The 19009-nt window shown below is 38.8% G+C and overlaps 1 protein-coding gene across 15 annotated transcripts in view; it reads right to left on the minus strand.

Annotated features, from left to right (window-relative positions):
- Window positions 1-16995, minus strand: part of HERC1 (HECT and RLD domain containing E3 ubiquitin protein ligase family member 1) — a 210247-nt gene extending 193252 nt beyond the window's left edge. For 14 of the 15 annotated variants that reach the window (XR_009051410.1, XM_057722765.1, XM_057722768.1 and 11 more), the window contains exons 1-2: window positions 16856-16972; window positions 1916-2009 (exon numbers count right to left, since the gene is read on the minus strand). The gene's annotated coding sequence lies outside the window, so the exon portion shown is untranslated. Of the gene's footprint in view, window positions 1-1915; window positions 2010-16855 lie in introns of all 15 variants that reach the window. The other variant, XM_057722762.1, reaches the window with a different exon arrangement.
- Between the last annotated feature and the right edge of the window lie 2014 nt (window positions 16996-19009).

The raw sequence follows: 19009 nt of genomic DNA on the forward strand, positions 1-19009 counted from the left end.
TTTTAATGTTTACTTAAAGAGGTCTCAGTTACTTGTCTTTTAATCCAGTATAGTGTGAGTCTTTTCTCCTATCAAACTACAAAACAATCAACAATCCCAAATTCTATAGAAAAAAAAACAATAAAATAAAGCTTTATACTACAGTAGCCCCCCCTTATTCGCAGGGAATATGTTCCAAGACCCTCAGTGGATGCCTGAAACTGAAGATAGTACCAAATCCAAATATATGATGTTTTTCCTACATACCTACCTATTATAAACTTTAACGCATCAATTAGGCATAGTAAGAGATTAACAATAATAAAATAGAACAATTTAACAATACGCTGTAATAAAAGTTACGTGAATATGGTCCTTCTCTCTCTCAAAATATCGTATTGTACAAATTTAATGCCTTTCCCATCTAAGCACTTATGCACTACGGCCATAACTTTTGCAGTTTGAGGTGCATCAGAAAACTAGTACAAATTTCTATTTCCTTCTTCACAATTTCACAGATAGAAGATTCATTCTTATCATAGAGTTTAGCAACCTCGGCATATGATTTTTTTCTTTCCTTGAGGTTGAGAACTTTCACTTTTTCACTTAAAGGAAGCACTCAGCTGCTTCTTTGGCATATCCGAATTGCCAGCATCACTACTCTTGCACTTTGGGGCCATTACTAAGTAAAATAAGGGTTACTTGAACACAAGCACTGTACATAGGGATGATTCGCATCCCAGATAGAATGCAGCAGGATCACATGAGATTTAATCAAGTTACTCAAAATGGCGAGCAATTTAAAAATTATGAATTGTTTATTTCTGGAATTTTCCATTTAATATTTTCAGACTATGGTTGACAGTGGGTAACAAACTACAAAAAGCGAAACCATGGATAAGGGGTGACTACTGTACTCACTGCCTCCTTAAAATAACCTAACCCCAAACAGGTTTTTTATCCATTTATCCTAATCGTCAGCTATTAAAGTGTGTGTGTTGGGGAGGGGACTATACATCTCAGTTGGCCCAGGATGTTACCATTTTATGACTGTTGTCCCCACATGTACCTTTTTACTATGGTAGAAGCAAAAGACAAATGCCTACAAATATTCTCTTTTAAGAATACAGTATTTTAGGTTATAAAACAATACAATTTTGAAACAATTCTCTGAATATATAAAAGATCTAGAGAAAATCCGGAGAACTACACATTAGAATTTAACAGTAGTTACTCTGTGTGGTGAGACAGTTTTCACTTTTTTCTTTATATTTCCCTATACCATCTAAAAATTACTTTTTACAATAGCATATATTACTTTTTACACTTAGGAGGGAGTCATTTCCATTTGTTAAAATGCAGCTTTTCTTTCTGACCCAAGTCCTCATCTCATTTCAAAAGCAAGTACTACTCTTCTTTAATATATGTTATTCATCAAGAACTGAGGCAATGTGATATAGTACAGGAAATTTTAGCCTTTAGGATGCAGAATATCTAAATTCAAGAACCAGCTTTGCTGCGGAAAATATAGAACCTACCTACCTTTCAGGATTGTTTAGAGGATCAAACAAGAATCTACATGAAAGTGCTTTAATGAAGTGTACTCATGTGGTGAGCTATGATTACTAATACAAGCACATGAACAAGCTATGTAACTTCAGATCTCATATATAAAATGAGGGGGTCTTGAGCTTCCTAGGTGGCAGAGTGGTTAAGAATCTGCCTGCCAATGCAGGGGGCATAGGTTTGATCCCTGCTCCAGGAAGATCCCACATGCCACGGAGCAACTAGGCCTGTAGGCCAAAAAAAAAAAAAAATGAGGGGGTCTTATAAAGTAAACTCCAATTCCCTTCTACAGCTGAAATTTTCATTTTAACAGTGTCCTCTTAACTCAGCCTTGTACTTACATCTAACCTATAAGCCCTTAGAGGTATACCTTTTTTATGGATAACAGCTCCCAGGTCTTCATGTTTTCTATCTTCACTGGGACACAGTCAGCTCTCCACATTCTTCTCTTAGGCCCTGATTGCCTGAAAGTTAAAGAAAATATGTATGGTCCTTCTAAACAGACTTTATTTACCCTCTTAATCTAATTTATATTTCATGATCTCCATCTGCCACATCTTGCAGTGAAGACTAGTGACTGCACATGGCTCTGCTTTATCACGTACTCTGCAGTGTAGCCTTGACTATTTACTTAGTCCCTCTGTGCCTCAATTTCCTTCTCTGCAACATTGGGATAACAACAGTGCATCTACTGGATAAGTTTGTTGTAAAGATTAAACAAATTACAAATTATATATAAAGGACTGAAAACAGTGCCCGGCATGTAGTTAATGTTATATGTGACTGAAGTCTTCTTCTAACATTGCTTCCTTAAAAGTATAATGCTTACAGGCTAAGATAAAACAACCAACCAACATTTGCCTCATTTTGGCTCAATGAAAAAAATGTCATTATTTGCTCATCAAAAATTTCTCCTGTTCAAATCCTCGAATCCAATGTTTCCCAAAATCTGTTTCCTCTAGAAAATTTGTTTCACTAGTTCTTTAAGATGTTATGAGGGAAGAGGGGGAAGGTTCAGTGATCAAATAAATTTGGAAAATGCTGAGTTAATGTTAAACAGGTTCCTTTACTGTAAGCCTTTTACATGTTAGTATGCAGTATATTACATTCCAAGAGAGGAAAAAGTGAACATTGTTTACCAAGTTTATTTGACCCCAAAATCCTTCTGTCATGGTGCTACACTGAGAAATGCTGCTGTTCTAATTCTCTGACAACTTTTAATACATAATATGCTATGTTACGTAAACTCAGTATTTCTTAAATCTAATTCGCACACAAAACCTGTTCTCAAATTCATGCTGAGAAATTCAACTAAAAAAAATAATAACTGCTGCCTTCTTTTAAAATTTCTGAATATGAACACCAACCATAAAAGAACTAACACCAATGACCAGCTACACATGCTAGATGACATGCTGTTATCTCATGATGATATGTTCTATTTATTGGCCAAATGTCCTTTAAACAAACTCTATTCAACATTCCCAAGTTTTTTTCTGAATTTTCAATAATAGAAACTTGCACTGTTCCCTTTTTAAAGGAATTCACTACATAACATTGTCAAATCATCCCAGAAGGCTCTAAATATACAATTTACACTCTTGAATAACTATCCTAAAAAAAAAACACCATCTAATACATGAACAACAAAATTTCACTATTTTGCAATTTCCCTAATGAATTCATAAATCTAGGCAAGGATCCTCATTAGCTGCCAACATTAGAGAGACAGATAACAAGACCTTACATACCTCCTGATGGAAACACAAATCACTCCTACGAAGTACTCTTAACAAAAGGGGAAAAAAAAATCTGATGAATCTATCAATTTACTACAGGAAATTCAGGAGCCAGAACATGTTAAATGACATTACAATACAGAGATGCAATCAGCAAAATGAGACTATGGGAAACTTCTCAAAAACTTGGTTTCTTTTAACAAAAAATTTTAATAAAGAAAACAGAATGATGGAAGGAGAGTCTAAAGACTAAAAGTGATTTAATAGACGAGACAAACAATTGTAAAGTATGGACCTTATTTGGATCCCACTTCAAGCAACCTGTGTGTGTGTGTATAAAACAAAAAGAAATATATGAAACCTGATTACATACTTGATGATACTAAGAACTTGCTATCAATTTTTTGGTAAGATAATGGTATTACACTTATTTTATAAAAAGAGAGGGTGACTCTTTTAGAGATCCATACTGTAATACCTGAAATTTACAAATTAAATATGTCTGGGATATGGTTCAAAAAAGTCCAGAGTTCGGAGTAGGGTAGTAGTGGATAGAAATATAGAGAAAATACTGTCTATAATACTCTGGAGGTTCAATGATGAGTACATGGGAACTCCTGATACTATTCTTTCTACTTTTATATTAATACATGCTTAAAATACTTTGTAATAAAAAGATTTTTAAAAAAAAATACTGTCTGGGAATTGAATTACCTACCTAGGACTGCAAATAGCCTCTACATATTCCCATAATAGATTAATACACAATCAAGCATAAGTGAATTTAAGTTTACTATGAACAAGTCATGTTTATAAAGTACTAAAAGAAATCATTTGACAAGAATTTCACTAACACTCAACATGCTAAACTCTCCTATGTAATTAACTCTTATTTACAAGCCTGTTAACAATATCTAGCCAATTTATGGCTTTCCATGAAAAAAATATAGTTTAATTATGATTTTTTTTTAAATTTCTATTTAAGTTGCAGACAATATTGCAGAGTCATTGCTATCTTTCTACTCCTGTGGGCTTATGGTACTTCTGGAATTTATCATCAGCAGACATACTGCATAAGTGCTCCAGCTCACTGAGCTCCAAACAGGACTAGTGTTATCTTCTGTACAAGAACTCTTTCCTGCCTTCCTATCTGAAATAAAGATCCAAACCAACAGATGGCAGACCAGGGGGGAGGGGGTGATGATAAGGAGGAAGTTACAGGAGAGCACCACGGAAAAGGAGAATAACACTGAGAACTGAGATACAACTTAAAAATACAAAACATTCAGCAATTCTTTAGATTTTTGCAAGTGAAGTGATTCTGTGAATTTGTATCTGACTTTATTCCACTATACAGCATATCTTTGAGAGTCTTGAAAAAATTCCTCTTAATATCTCAGACCAATTTAAATTAATCAAAGCTATTCAGAATAGATTCAAAATGAAGGGACTTTCCTGGTGGTGCAGCGGTTAAGGATCTGCCTGCCAATGCAGGGGACATGAGTTCAATTCCTGGCCCAGGAAAATCCCATATGCCCCAGAAAGATCCCACATGCCACAGAGCAACTAAGGTCGTGCACCACAACTATCAATCCTGTACTCTAGAGCCCAAGAGCCACAATGACTGAGCCCGCGTGCTACAACTACTGAAGCCCGTGCTCCACAACAAGAGAAGCCACCACAATGAGAGGCTCGCCCATTGCAACAAGAGTAGCCCCAGCTTACCACAACTAGAGAAAGCCCATGCGCCGCAATGAAGACCCAAATGCAGCCAATAAATTAATTTTTTTAAAAAAAGGGGAAACAGGTGACATACTAAACTTTTACCAGCATTTCCCTACTGCAACACATTACATGAGTCTTTTCAGAAGCCACCAAACCCTCTTTTTGACCAAAAAAGCAAAGTGCCCCACCCCTACGCTAACCTACAATACAATCAAATCAGCATCAATATTACTACAGCCTAATTGGAAAAGGTCTTAAGGAAAACTATTGGTTTAAAAAAGATTACAACAGTGTTGCTACTAGAATTATATTTTTAATCTAAATTATATTTCTTAAAAATGCCTAGGCTTTAAGTATAACAAACACTGAAAAACATACAATTACAACATGCCATTTTTGCCCATTCATCATACTAAGCATCTTCTGTCTCCAGAGTAATCAACTTTCCAAACACTGATTTAAGAGATCAAGCCAATAACATCATACAATGCAGAAGTCCACCCCTTACACTCTGGCAGTTTTGCAAAGGAATGAACTTCCTTTATGACTAGAGAACCTTCATAAAAGAGGGCCTAACAACTAGAGGTTATTCAAGGGCTTGTTCCTTAGGCAGCTACCTCTCTCCTCTGTGGAAGCTTATTAAATGGCAGAATATTTACCTTGTCTATCCCACAGAGGTGTTATGAAGATAAATTGAGAAAATGTTTACCAAACTACTTTGAAAACTGAAAAGCTACATACAAATGTAAGGCATTACTGTTTTACCACTTGTTTGCACCCTAGACAGTCTGCAGACTAAACTTGCTACTTAATATCATTGTTTCAAGGTCTACCAAGGAAAACTTCTTATTTCAGGGTACAAAGATTCACTAATGTTCACCTTTCTACAGCAAAGTTCAACCCGTTTTCCAATTGTTGTTCTCTTCTAACATCTATTACCCTTCTTTGGCAGAAGAAAATGAGAAACATTCTTTAAGAAGTCAAAGCAACATGCAGACACCTAAAAGTCTGTCTCATTGTCAACATGAGTTCCTGAACACCCATGTAGAATGGTCCTGTCTGACGACATTATTTGGATGGGATTTTAGATCAGACAAAACCATTACACTAAGCCTGGCCAATTTCCATGCTCTGCCCCCCACAGTTTACACCAACACCTGCCTTTGTTTCTGAAGTCTAATCCAGGCTCCACCACTTACTAGCTATGTGATCTTGGGCAAGTTACTTAACCTTTCTGTGCTTCAATTTCCTATCTACAAGATAAACATAGTTTAAGTAATAAACAGTTCAACCAGATTTAATATGATTCATACAATAGAGGAAAGTTCTCAGAATAGTGCCTAATGCACAATATATGCTCAATAGGTGTTACTGAGTATTATTTCTTTATATGTGCATCTGTCCACTTCATCATACCACCTTCACTAAATTACATGAATCTCTCCATCATTTGTCATCATTCCTTCTTTTCAAAAGAATGAGCAGGACTTCCTAGGTGGTGCAGTGGTTAAGAATCCGCCTGCCAATGCAGGGGACACGGGTTCGAGCCCTGCTCTGGGAAGATTCCACATGCCGTGGAGCAACTAAGCCCGTGTGCCACAACTATTGAATCCATGTGCCACAACTATTGAAGCCCACATGCCTAGAGCCTGTGCTCTACAACAAGAGAAGCCACTACAATGAGGAGCCCTAGAGCCCATGCTCTGCAACAAGAGAAGCCACTACAATGAGGAGCCCGCACACCACAATGAAGAGTAGCCCCCGCTCCCATCAACTAGAGAAAGCCCGTGTGCAGCAACTAAGACCCAACGCAGCCAATAAATAAAAGAAATAAATTAAAAAAAAGAATAAAGAAACCACTAATTTGAAAAAAAAAAAAATGAGCAATTTTGAGAAGTCAAACTATGACCATATTACTGACAAAATTTCAATACATCACTGGATGTTTAGCTGTATAAGAAAGTTCAATGATACCTTATATAAAAGATACTGGCCCCCACATGCTTTTAAATTATATTAACAGATAATATAATATTCCTAGATTTATCCTAGATTTCTAATACTATCAGTTAGCAAAGCTGCTTATTTGAATTGTATCACATAAAACTTTCCATGAACAATTTTATTGTATAGTGACTAACAGGAAAGGTCTTTTAAAAGGGCTTCTATAAATGCTACTATATTAAGTTTAAAAAAAAAAAGCTTGGATAATAACATATCCCACCCCCCCACCCCCGCCAAATCAAGATCAACAGAGACTTTAAATCAAGAGTTTAAAGTGAGGAAAAATAGCTCACCAGAGCAAGAGGAAATATTATTATTACATTAACATCAATAACATTACAATTAGAGGACAACCAAAGTATGTTAAACACTGCAACAAACACAAGAGCTATATTCCAACCTTACTTTTAAAGTATTACTTAGCACATCCTTTGCACAATTATATGCTCTTGATAATGCTGTAAATTCTAAACCTTAACATTTCACATGTGAGTATCTAACACAAAAAATTCACGGCACTGTTTAACTGATTTAGTAGTTCTCCTATGGCTTAAAATCTTAAAAAGGTAGAATCACTTAATCCAATTTAGAGATAATTTTACTCCACAGACAACTTCCTAGAGCTGCACCTCTGGCTTACTATGTGTCAGAGACTTTTCTAGGCACTGGAATGAACAGGTTATAAAGTTCCTGCTCTCACAGAGTTTACATTCTAGTGAGGAAGACAAGTACTAAACAAGTAGACAAATAAATCATTAAATTTCAGAAAGTGTACTACAAAAGAGAGACAAGGATAAATCAGGAGCAAGGTGATCACTAGTTTTGTATAGTGTGATCACTGGAGATTTCTCTAAAGAGGTAGACTCTCTGAACCCCCTTCTAAGCAGACACTTAAATAACGTGAGGGAGCAAGCAGTGCAAAGACCTGAGCAAAGAGCAGAGCAAGAGCAAGTATTAAACCCTGGGAATGCACCCAGCATGATCAAAGAATATAGGGAAGCGTGGTGTAGCAGAAGTGGAGTGAACACACATGACCCAGCAATCCCACTGCTGGGCATATACACAAAGAACATCATAATTCAAAAAGGCACATGCAGGGACTTCCTAGGTGGCGCAGTGGTAAAGAATCCGCCTGCCAATGCAGGGGACACGGGTTCAAGCCCTGCTATGGGAAGACTCCACATGCCACAGAGCAACTAAGCCCGTGCACCACAGCTATTGAGCCTGTGCTCTAGAGCCCGTGAGCCGCAACTATTGAGCCCATGTGCTGCAACTACTGAAGCCCACGCGCCTAGGGCCCGTGCTCCACAACAAGAGAAGCCACTACAATGAGGAGCCTGCGCACCACAATGAAGCGTAGCCCCTGCTCACAGCAACTAAAGAACGCCCGTGTGCAGCAATGAAGACCCAACACAGCCAATAAATAAATTAAATAAATAAATAAATTAAAAAAAAAAAAGGCACATGCACTCCAACGTTCACTGCAGCACTATTTACAATAGCCAGGACATGGAAGCAACCTAAATGTCCATCAACAGATGAATGGATAAAAAAGATGTGATACATATATACAATGGAATATTACTCAGCCATAAAAAGGAATGAAACTGGGACATCTGTACATCCATGGATGGACCTAGAGACTGTCATACAGAGTGAAGTGAGTCAGAAAGAGAAAAACAAATATCGTATATTAACACAGATACGCAGAATACAGAAAAATGGTACAAACCAACCGGTTTGCAAGGCAGAAACAGAGACAAAGATGTAGAGAACAAACATGGACACCAAGTGGAGTAAGCCAGGAGGGTTGGGGGGGAATGAATTGAGAGAATGGGACTGCCATATATACATTACTAATAAGAAAAAAATAACATATTGTACACTCTAAATATATGCAGTTTATTGTATGTTAACTGTATTTCAAAAAAAGTTCTTAAAAAAAAAAAAGAAGTGGAGTGAACAGAGAGAGAGGCGGACAGGGACAACAACATGGAGGACTTTACAGGCCATGGCTAGGAATCTGGCTGTTATTTTAATTATAAAAGGAAGTCACTATAAATGGCCTATCTGATTAACAGTTAAAAAGACCATTCTAGTTGTGAACAGCAGAACAGACTGTAGGAGGTCAAGTGAGAAAATAGGGAAAATAGTTGAGAGACTATTCTAATTATCTAAACAGATGATGGTGGTTTCACCAGAGTAATAAGGTAGAGATGATGATATCTGATCAGATTAGAAATATATTCAAAAGATAGAACTAAGAGGATTTGCTGATGGGCTGATTATAGGGTATAAAGAAAAGAAAGAATCACAGCTGACACCTAAGCTTTTGGCCTAAGTGACTAGTTAAGTGGTCTTGACATTTACTAAAGGCACATTGGGAGGATACGGTGAGGACAGGAATCACAACTTCTATGTTGTGCAAATTTAGTTTGAGAAGCCTTTTAGACAGCCAAATGATATCTGGAATAAGCAGATGAACTATGACACTGTACCTCAGGGAAGGAATCTGTGCTGAAGATATAAATGTGCAAGTCAATCAACATTTAGACAGTTTTTAAAGCCACAGAAATGGATAAATGTAGATGGGAAAAACTTTTCTGTTTAATCTTCACAGGAGCCCTATGAGGTAGTAACTACCATTATTCCCATTTTATAGATCAGAAAACAGGCTAAGAGATTAAAACTTATCCAACATCACTCTGCTAAGTGGTAATAAATTAGAAAAAGAAACAAACAAAGCATCTAATTAACTATAATGGCCATGACCTTTCTCAACAAGGTTCATCATCTGAAGCACAGAACTTGAATACTGGAGTGAATCGTTTCTCAATTCTCCCAAAGACAGTACATAACGAGTGCCATTCTAGATGCATTGGACAGAAGTTAATTCCTCACATACAATTAATGCTCAAATGTCCTAGAACATTAGGATTTACAGTAGTTCTCTCATGGAACCCCAGTTGAGAAAATCACTATACATACTATTATTCTATTATTATTATTCTATTACTACTACTACTACTACTACTACTACTAGTGGTAGGAATCACTTAAAATGAGAGAAAAAAAAGATTGGTAAACAACATAAGTTACCATTCTGTGGTAACTTTTTCATGGCTCCTCTTTGTAACCAGTAAAATAAAATGTTATTTGAGGTTTTTATACCACCAAAGGTGATTGTAAGAGTATACCAGACCTCTACTGATTCTACTCAACAATTCATCAGAAAACCACTAGAATGTAAGCTCCTCCAGTGCAACAATCTTTTGTTTTTTCATTAATGTGTTCCAAGCACCTGGAGCAATGTCCTTTTTGGGAAAAGAATCTAAATTTCCAGCCTCCCTGGACAGAACTTGTTACCTTGTTAAGATGGGGATATTTTTCATGTTGTCTTAGTTTCTTGGCACCACTAAAATGTGATAGGATTATCCTAATCCAGAACTTTAAACTCTTGATTTCACCTTCCTTAAGACTGGCCTTCTTTCTTCTGGAAATAAAACAGGTTCCAGATAAAGCCATTACTGGTCAAATAACTACCATACCATACTGTCAATATGTACTGCATGTCCTGTTCAAAATAACTAGCATACAATGTGAACCAATAATTACTATCTCATACATAATCTGGAGGAAAAAATATTCTACTTACAATTTCAGTTATCCTTTGTTAAACGCCGTATTTCAGAGCACAGGTATTATGAATCAATGCAGCAACTCCAATAAATGCAAAAAGTCTCAAATGAGCAATCCTGACTAGACCAGAAATTACCTTCTAGTCAATTTCCCCTGCACAAAATAACCTACATGGATTAGTACAATATTAGTGGACAATATATTTCATTTTCAAGCTATGAGAACCTGCCAACAGCAGGTATTAAGTGCCCTTCCACAATGGGGTCAGGTCACTGAAATGACTGCAGAGCATTTTTTAAAATCAGTCATCTCTGGCAAAAAAAAAAAAAATTAAAAAGCACAACACATTCTGTTGTAAGGCTGTGGTGAAAACAGGTGCTCTCATACATTACTGGTGGGAACACAAATTAGTACAACACTTATGGAGGAAAATTTGGCAATACCTAACAAAACTGCATGTGCACAGAACTTCTGACCCAACAATCCCACTTATAGGAATCTACCCTGAAGATATATCTCTTACACTACAAAAATATATATACACAGGTAATTTACTGCAAAATTGTTGATAACTGCAAAATACAGGAAACAACCTAAGTGCTCACACAAAGAAGAATGACTGAATAACTTAGGATACAACTACACAGTAGAGTACTATACCACTGTAAAAAAGAACAGAGAATATCTGGGAATTCCCTGGCAATCCAGCAGTTAAGACTCTGCGCTCTCACTGCTAGGACCCAGGGTTGGATCCCTGGCCAGGGAACTAAAATTCCATAAGCCACAAGGCCCAGCCAAAAAATAAATTAATTAAAATTTTAAAAATTAAAAAAATAAAAAGAATGAAGACTATCAAAAGGCTATCTCTTCAAAAGAATGAACTACTGGAGCTATTTCCAGGACATACTATTAAGTTGAAAAAAGATGCAAAAAAGTATCTATAACATGCCACTCTTCATATAAGAAAGAAGGGAATAGGAAAAACAGTTTGGCAATTCCTCAAAAAGTTATCATATGACCCAGTAATTCCACTGCTAGGTATATACCCAAGGTAACTGAATGCATATGTCCACATAAAAACTTGTACCTGAATGTTCCTTATAGCCAAAAAAAAAAAAAGAAAGAAAGAAAGAAAACCAAATGTGCATCAACTGATGCATGGATGAACAAAGTGTGGTACATTCATACAATGGAATATTATTCAGCTGTAAAAAGGAATGAAGCACTGACACATACTACAACATAGATGAATCTAGAAAAGATTATATAAAGTGAAAGAAGCCAGGCATAAAAGTCCACATATTACATGATTCCATTTACATGAAATGTCCAGAATAGACAAATTGATACTACAGAAATTAGATCAGTGGTTACTAGTGTCTGGGGAAGGGGGAACAGGAAGCAGCTACTAATGAATACAGGGTTTCATTTCCGAGTAATGAAAATTTCTAAAATTAGGTAGCAGTGATAGTCGCACAACCTTATGAATAGACTAAAAAACAATGATTTGTACACTTCAAAAGGGTGAGCTTTGTGTTGTGTGAACTGTATCTCAATATTAAAAACTGTATGCAGGAAAAAAAGGAACTTAAAAAACACACAATCTGTTCATCTGTGTAAAAGAGATAATGGAAGGATAAACCAGAAACTAAAGAAGCTAGTTACCTAAGGTCATGGAAAACAGGTGGGGGAAGGGGGGAGGGGAGGGAATGGGAATAGGGTAGTAAGAATAAGAGTGACAACTCTCTGAGTATATTTTTTTATGTAATGTTTAGTAATAGTAATGCTTCTTATACCAAAATAAATAAAATCAACCAGAATTGGGGGAACCCAAAATAGAACACAAAGTGTAAGAACCACACTGCATTACACATGAATATAACCACAATAAAGGAAGTGAGGAAGAAAAGAACTAACCTAAGTAACTTTGAAAAACAGTGTGTTGACTAGATACTGTAAGGCTAAAGACAAGAGAAAAACATGTATACAAATACTGCACTCTAATTGGTAAATATGTTTCTCATAAGGGTTAGTAATTGGTCACTACTAGATGTACATTCTAAAAATGAACAAGTAAATTAGTATACAGTATTACAGATAATGAGAGCTAGGTTTCTCACTGTCGGGGGGGGGGGGGGAGTTACAAATAAGAAAAGGTTGGTACAGCAGAAATTAACACAACATTGTAAAGCAACTACACTCCAATAAAAATTAAATAAATAAATAAATAAATAAAAAGGTTGGAATGAACCTTGTGGTGTTGGACTGGAATAGAAGATATCAACATGAACTCAAACATGGTTTTAATACATAGAGAAAGACATATAGAAATAGGTGTAGGGGAGGGAGAGAGAGAGAGAGAGAGAGAGTCTGTGTGTGTGTGCGTGTGTGTGTGTGTCTGCTTGCATGTGTGAGCAGGTTATTATACATACATATATTTCCTAGCTCTGTCCTCTGAGAGCCTAGGAGCAATGCCACCCCAGTGAGCATACCTATCCTTCAGATCTTGATTTAAACTCTGTTCACCAATAAAAGGAACCAGATCTCCTTAGAGAAGTGGCTGATTTCAGGACAAGTACAAGGAAAAATACAAGATGAGCATGGAATACAACCTATGGTACCAGAATATAAGGAAAGGCTCAAAAAAGGGTGGAGGCCAACCTGAAAGAGCTCCTCATGGCCAAAATGGGAAGAATCCGAGCAACAAAATAATACTATTGGATTAGAACCTACAGAATAAAATAAATATCTATGAAGTCATACTTATAAAAATAAATAATTTAACAAATAAATGAGGAAGGGACATCTCTTACAGAAGACTTCCAATAATAAATGTAAAAGGAATGATGAGGGAAATTCAAAATCACCAGTAGGCAAATACCACAGTAATAACTGCTGCAGACAAGATCCACCAATGGCTGCTAAAATCAGTGGGAGAAAGCTTGAGGAGAAACAGTACATCTGCATAGTCTCAAGTATCTCCCCTAAGATATGTATCAATTACAAAAAGAATAGTAACTTCATAGTGGAGAATACAGCAGAGTTCACCTTAATAAAGCAAGAAGATTAAAATATCACTAGCAATAAGACATATCAACACCATCTACCCTCTAGCATGATGCACGGAGGACACAGCCCTTCTGCAGTTTTCTTGCAAACATACAGAACCTCAATCTAATCATGAGAAAAACATCAGACAAATCCCAAATGAGAAAAATTATACAAAATAACTGACTAGTAGTCATTAAAAGTGTCAAGGTCATGAAAGACAAGGAAAAACAGGAACTGTCACAGATTGGACTAGGAAGATATAACAACTAAATGCAATGTGGGATCCTGGATTAGATCCTGGAAGATAAAAAAAAAAAATACACTGGGGAAAAACTGGTGACATTCAAATGAAGTCTGTAGTTCAGTTAATAATATTTCACCAATTCGAATTTCCTGGGTTTGATCATTGTTATGTAAGTCATCAACAGCAGAGGATGCTATGTGAAGAGTATATAGGAACTCTCTGCACCACCTTTGCAACATTTCTGTAAGTCTAACATTATTTCAAAATAAAGTTAAAAATAAAATCCATCGATCATCTTGTGCAACTGTCTTATTTCCTTGCTCAGGGATCTCGCCTGAAATTTAATATTCCCATTAATTTAGAGGGTCTGGTAAGTAATAGCAGAACAAACTAAAATCATAAAAACCTGATCTTGTATCTAAAAAGTAAATTATCTACTTTATGGTTTTTATACCTTCTACATTTTTTAGTCAAAAAAATTTGCTGCTATTGTGACTTCACTGGCTTTGCAAACTTCTTTTAAAATGACCAATTTTTTTTGTTTTCAATATCATGATAATCTGTAGTATATGCCCATAATAACATATTTCATCTGTCTGTTAAGCCAAAATTTTATTTACATAAAAAAATTGTCAATAGATTATAGTAAGTTTGTTCCTTATTATTACATAGTCGTCCAACCATAAAATTCAAGGTTTTTTCACAAGTCAATCTGCTTTTATCCTAATACAAACTTCTCTCCACACCCCAAACCACAGTCACCACTATTGTTATTTTAAGTTCTGAAAATGTGAATTTTAAAAAATCAGCTGTTCAATGTATACAGTCTTTTTTTTTTATTTCAAATATTGAGTAATTTAGTCTTTTTTGGGAAAAAATGCTTGGGACGTTAGAATTGATTTGCATCCTCTATTAACCCAGCCTAATCAATAAGTCTCCTGAAATTCCTTTAATCAAACAGGATTTTGAGATGTTTGTATTACTAAACAGATCAAGTGACATGTTTACATTTGCTTTCTCCTCCATGCACCACCAGAATGCCTGCACTGGGAGTGAAATACATGACCAGCAAATGAATGGGTAAGTGTCACATGCAAACAGCATGACTAGAAATTTAAGAAGCAAAGTGATAAGAACCTTAGGGAAAGCAAAATTCATAAAAGTTTAGAATTACAAAAGGCCTTAACAGGGCATTTAATCCACTGCAATGATAGATGACAATCTATCCTATTTTCAACCTCCCTAGATGTCTCATTCTGCCATTTAAAACTGTCATGTGATTTGAGGGAAATATTACAAGACTATTCTTTGCCCTACCTAATGCTTTCTTTCCTCAAATAATATAACAATACATTAACTCATTTCCAAGATTTACGAATGTGTGCAGGTGCTTAAAATACGTGTGTGTATATTATATGCTCACATATATGTATACAGGCACCTAGGACACTCAATTTTGCTGGTATTAACACACACTATAGAAATCTACATAATCAAAGGCACATGTCCATCCCATCCTAATCACAAAAGCACTGTGAAACAAACTGTCACACAATGATTTGGGTCTAAAAATAACCAATGAAAGCCAATTTTATAAAACCTTGAGGTAAACAGGTTTCTTCCCACCATAACGATCAAAGTTTATTTGCTTTCCACAGTCACTACTCTTTTACGGCATCCACCACAGGCAGAACTGTAAAAACACATATGCACTAGACCCAAGTAGATAATAATTTTAATGTTTTATTTTTTAAAAGCATTGAGCTAACAATCATTTTGGATGAGGGCCCAATGAAAGAGATAGTGATGACCGAGTACAGCCACTGCTAATGAACAAGTAACCAGTTTTAATCAAGCAGGACAAAGAAGTGACTCGAATAAAACAAATCATTTTTGCAACGTGTATAGAATGGGGAAGTCCCAATCAAGGATGAGCCAAGTACTATCTGAAAAAACTAAGTGTCTGTTAGGAAACACACCAAAATGTTAACCATGAAATGCTACCTCTGGAAATGGAATTACAAGGATGGGTCAGTTTGTTGAGATTTGGTATTCCTATTATTCTGAGTATCCATATTTTCTACAGTATTACAGAAATCATTTTTAAATTCCGGCAAATTCTGTCCCTGTGTTTCACAGGTCTCTAGAATGCATAGCATGTCTTTTACATAACCTCCGGGGAGAGGTGGTACCAGCTCCGGTCCTCCTCGTGTCTCCCATGAACCTGCCACCCATCACAGGAAAGGTTTCACCATGTTCCTTGAGACAGCTCCTGTCATCATCCTCATCTCACCCCAGAGACTTAACAATGCATTCGTCTCCCCTCCCAGGAGCAGAAGCTTTATAAATTATTTTATATAGGCTCAAGATTTGGATAAAGGTTTACCAGATGATGAGCTGCCCCCACCCAAAGAAAAAGAGAAAAGGGGAAAGACATTTCCCAACCTCCACCCCTCAAAAGGCGGAGGGTGCCATGGGGCACCAGGGTCGGGGCTCTCCTCGGATCCCGAAATAGAGTCAGGGCGCTACCCCACCCCCACCCCGGTCTGAGCCCCGGCCGGGGGCGGGGCTCTCGTTGGCGGATAAAGGGGTGGGGGAGACGGTCAGAGACGCGACCCCCGAGAGCCCAGGGACAGGGACAGCAAGCCGCCGGAGGGGCGGGTCCCTCCGCCCTCTAGGGCCAGTGGCTCAGCTTCTAACGCGGCTCTGGAGGCGCCCGGGCGGCGAGAGGCCTCAGGGGCCGGGGAGGCGCGCCGCGCCGGGAGGCTTTCCTCAGGCCTCTGCCTGCCGCCCACCCGGGACCCCGGCGGCCCCTCTCGGCGGCGGCCCCCGAACGGCTCCGGCCGGCCTTGCCGGGCTGGCGGGGCGCACGCACAGGCGGCCGGGAGGACAGAAGAGGAGGCGTTACCATACGCGGCTCCAGAACAGGCGGGGGTGGGGCGCGGCTCCGGCGACCCGAGCCCGGCTCGGCAGCGGCTGCGGCGGCCGCGTCCTTTATTTTTGCTGCTGCAGCAGCGGCGACTTGTCAAAGGGAAAGACGTAAGAGGCGGCAGCGGCGGCAGCAGGCGAGTCTCGCGGGATCTGGGCGGAACTCTCGCGCAGCCTGGAGCCCTCGCCCCGCCCCCCAGGCCCAGCGCGGGAGGCGAGTGGCGCTGGGGGAGGAGCGCTCCGGCGAGGTTGCGGGAGCACGGGAAATGGGACGGAGATTTAATGGGTGGGGGTGGGGAGCCTAGGATCTAGGAACACTCCGTAACCGCTCAGCCCTCACGTTTCAGCCCTCGCGTAGTCCAGACGGCTCGGGGCGTCCGCGGGGATCGGACTGCGCCTGTGAGGCACAATTGGGGGCGTTTCCTAAAGGGCGGTGCGGAGTACAGGGGCCAGCCAGCGCGCCCCCTTTTCCTCGTCGTGGACGTGGAAGACCCCGCTGCCCCGCGTCCTGGTGCTGCGGGATGGAGCGACGCGCGGAGAAACTGGCTGCAGGGCCTGGGAGGCCACACCCCTTTATCTCGACTCGCGCCATGCGCTCTGCTCTCTTTATCTCTCACACGAGCCCTTCCAGGACTTCTGGCAGGTCAAGTTCAATCACATAAAAGCGTCTCACTTGACTTACTTTTAGCTTATTATTCTTGGCTTTGCGCTGCAGGTCTGCCAAAACCCGCAGATGCTGAGGCCTGCGACTCCTCTGCTTTTTCTGCTGAGGAACACAGAGGTAAATTATAACCTTCATCTTGACCGTGACCTCGACCTCCACAGTGAAGTCTCAAGAGTGGAGGGACCCTGACTGGCCTAGTCATGACTGTGTTCCCAGCACCTAACACCGGTCCAGGTGCTTATTAAATTATTGAATAAATACACCTGTCCCCGTTTTCCTTCTGTACCTGTTCTTATTCTGAGACTCCACATTTATAGCCACCTTCCTGGTATCCTTCATTGAAATTTTTCTAACTAGCACCAATTATATGTAACTGACTGAGGTCATGGAGCCGATCGCTGCCCTCCAGAAGTTCACAATCTAATTGGAGACATACGAGGAATACACAACATACCGGCCATGAACGGGTCACTAATGTAAAAAACTGTGGTATAGGCAGAAGAGGGAGTGTTTACCCCACGGATACATGTGGAGATAAGTTGGATAAATGAGAGGCAGTTTAGCCAAAGAGTTATTTGACTCGGTGTCAAATCATTTGTGTCACTGTCAGACATAGGTGAGAATTCTGGGATCCCACTTACCAGGTGTGTGACTTTGGAAAAGTTGCTTGACCTCTCTGAACCTCACATCTTTGTCAACTCATAATGTTAGTTCTTATTATCAATGGGTTCCTGTGAGGAGTAAAATATATGTAAATCTCCTGGCACATATTAATTACTCATTAAATGCTAGGCCTTATTATGTGTGTAACTTTTAAGTTTCTAAAAACTTAAACGTGAAATGTGTGTCTATCTCTGGTAACCTAGATGTGAGGGGGGTGGGTATATGTGAAGTGATGTCATTGTTGCCAGTGCTTTATGATCTGGGTATTGTGTGCGAAGCTGAGACAATGTTAACAAGTCCCCTTGCCGTCCTCATTTTAACTTGATGATGTAGGCATCTGTGCCACTCAAAGTATCCCATGACATTCCATTTTTCTTGGATTTATAAAACTTTACTAGGACTCTGCTTATTTTAAAGGCCAATTGAGACATCCCCTCCATTGCCCTCGCCTTAGCTTCCACCCTCAGGGCCCTGTGGAAAGGTGAAATGAATACAATTGAGTCCAATTGCATACAATTATCAAATACAAATAATGTCTGCAAGTGAGCCCTAAACACTTTCCACCCTCACCTTCACCACTCCACCCCTTCCCTGACCGCTCTTTAATACTTAAATCACCATCCGCTGTAGTCTCATTATCAGCATCATTCTCCAAACTCTACCAGTTCATTTTATTCCGATTTCTGCTTGAGAAAAATGTTGGAGATTGAGGGGTTGGCGGAATAAAGGGAACTCAAGGCCAAGGCCTCATCATTGTAGGCTCTTGCCCTGATAGTCCTCTGAGCTGCATACTCTGGCCACACCAGT

Source organism: Hippopotamus amphibius, chromosome 2 (assembly GCF_030028045.1).
Source record: "Hippopotamus amphibius kiboko isolate mHipAmp2 chromosome 2, mHipAmp2.hap2, whole genome shotgun sequence".
Taxonomy (NCBI): Eukaryota; Metazoa; Chordata; class Mammalia; order Artiodactyla; family Hippopotamidae; genus Hippopotamus; species Hippopotamus amphibius.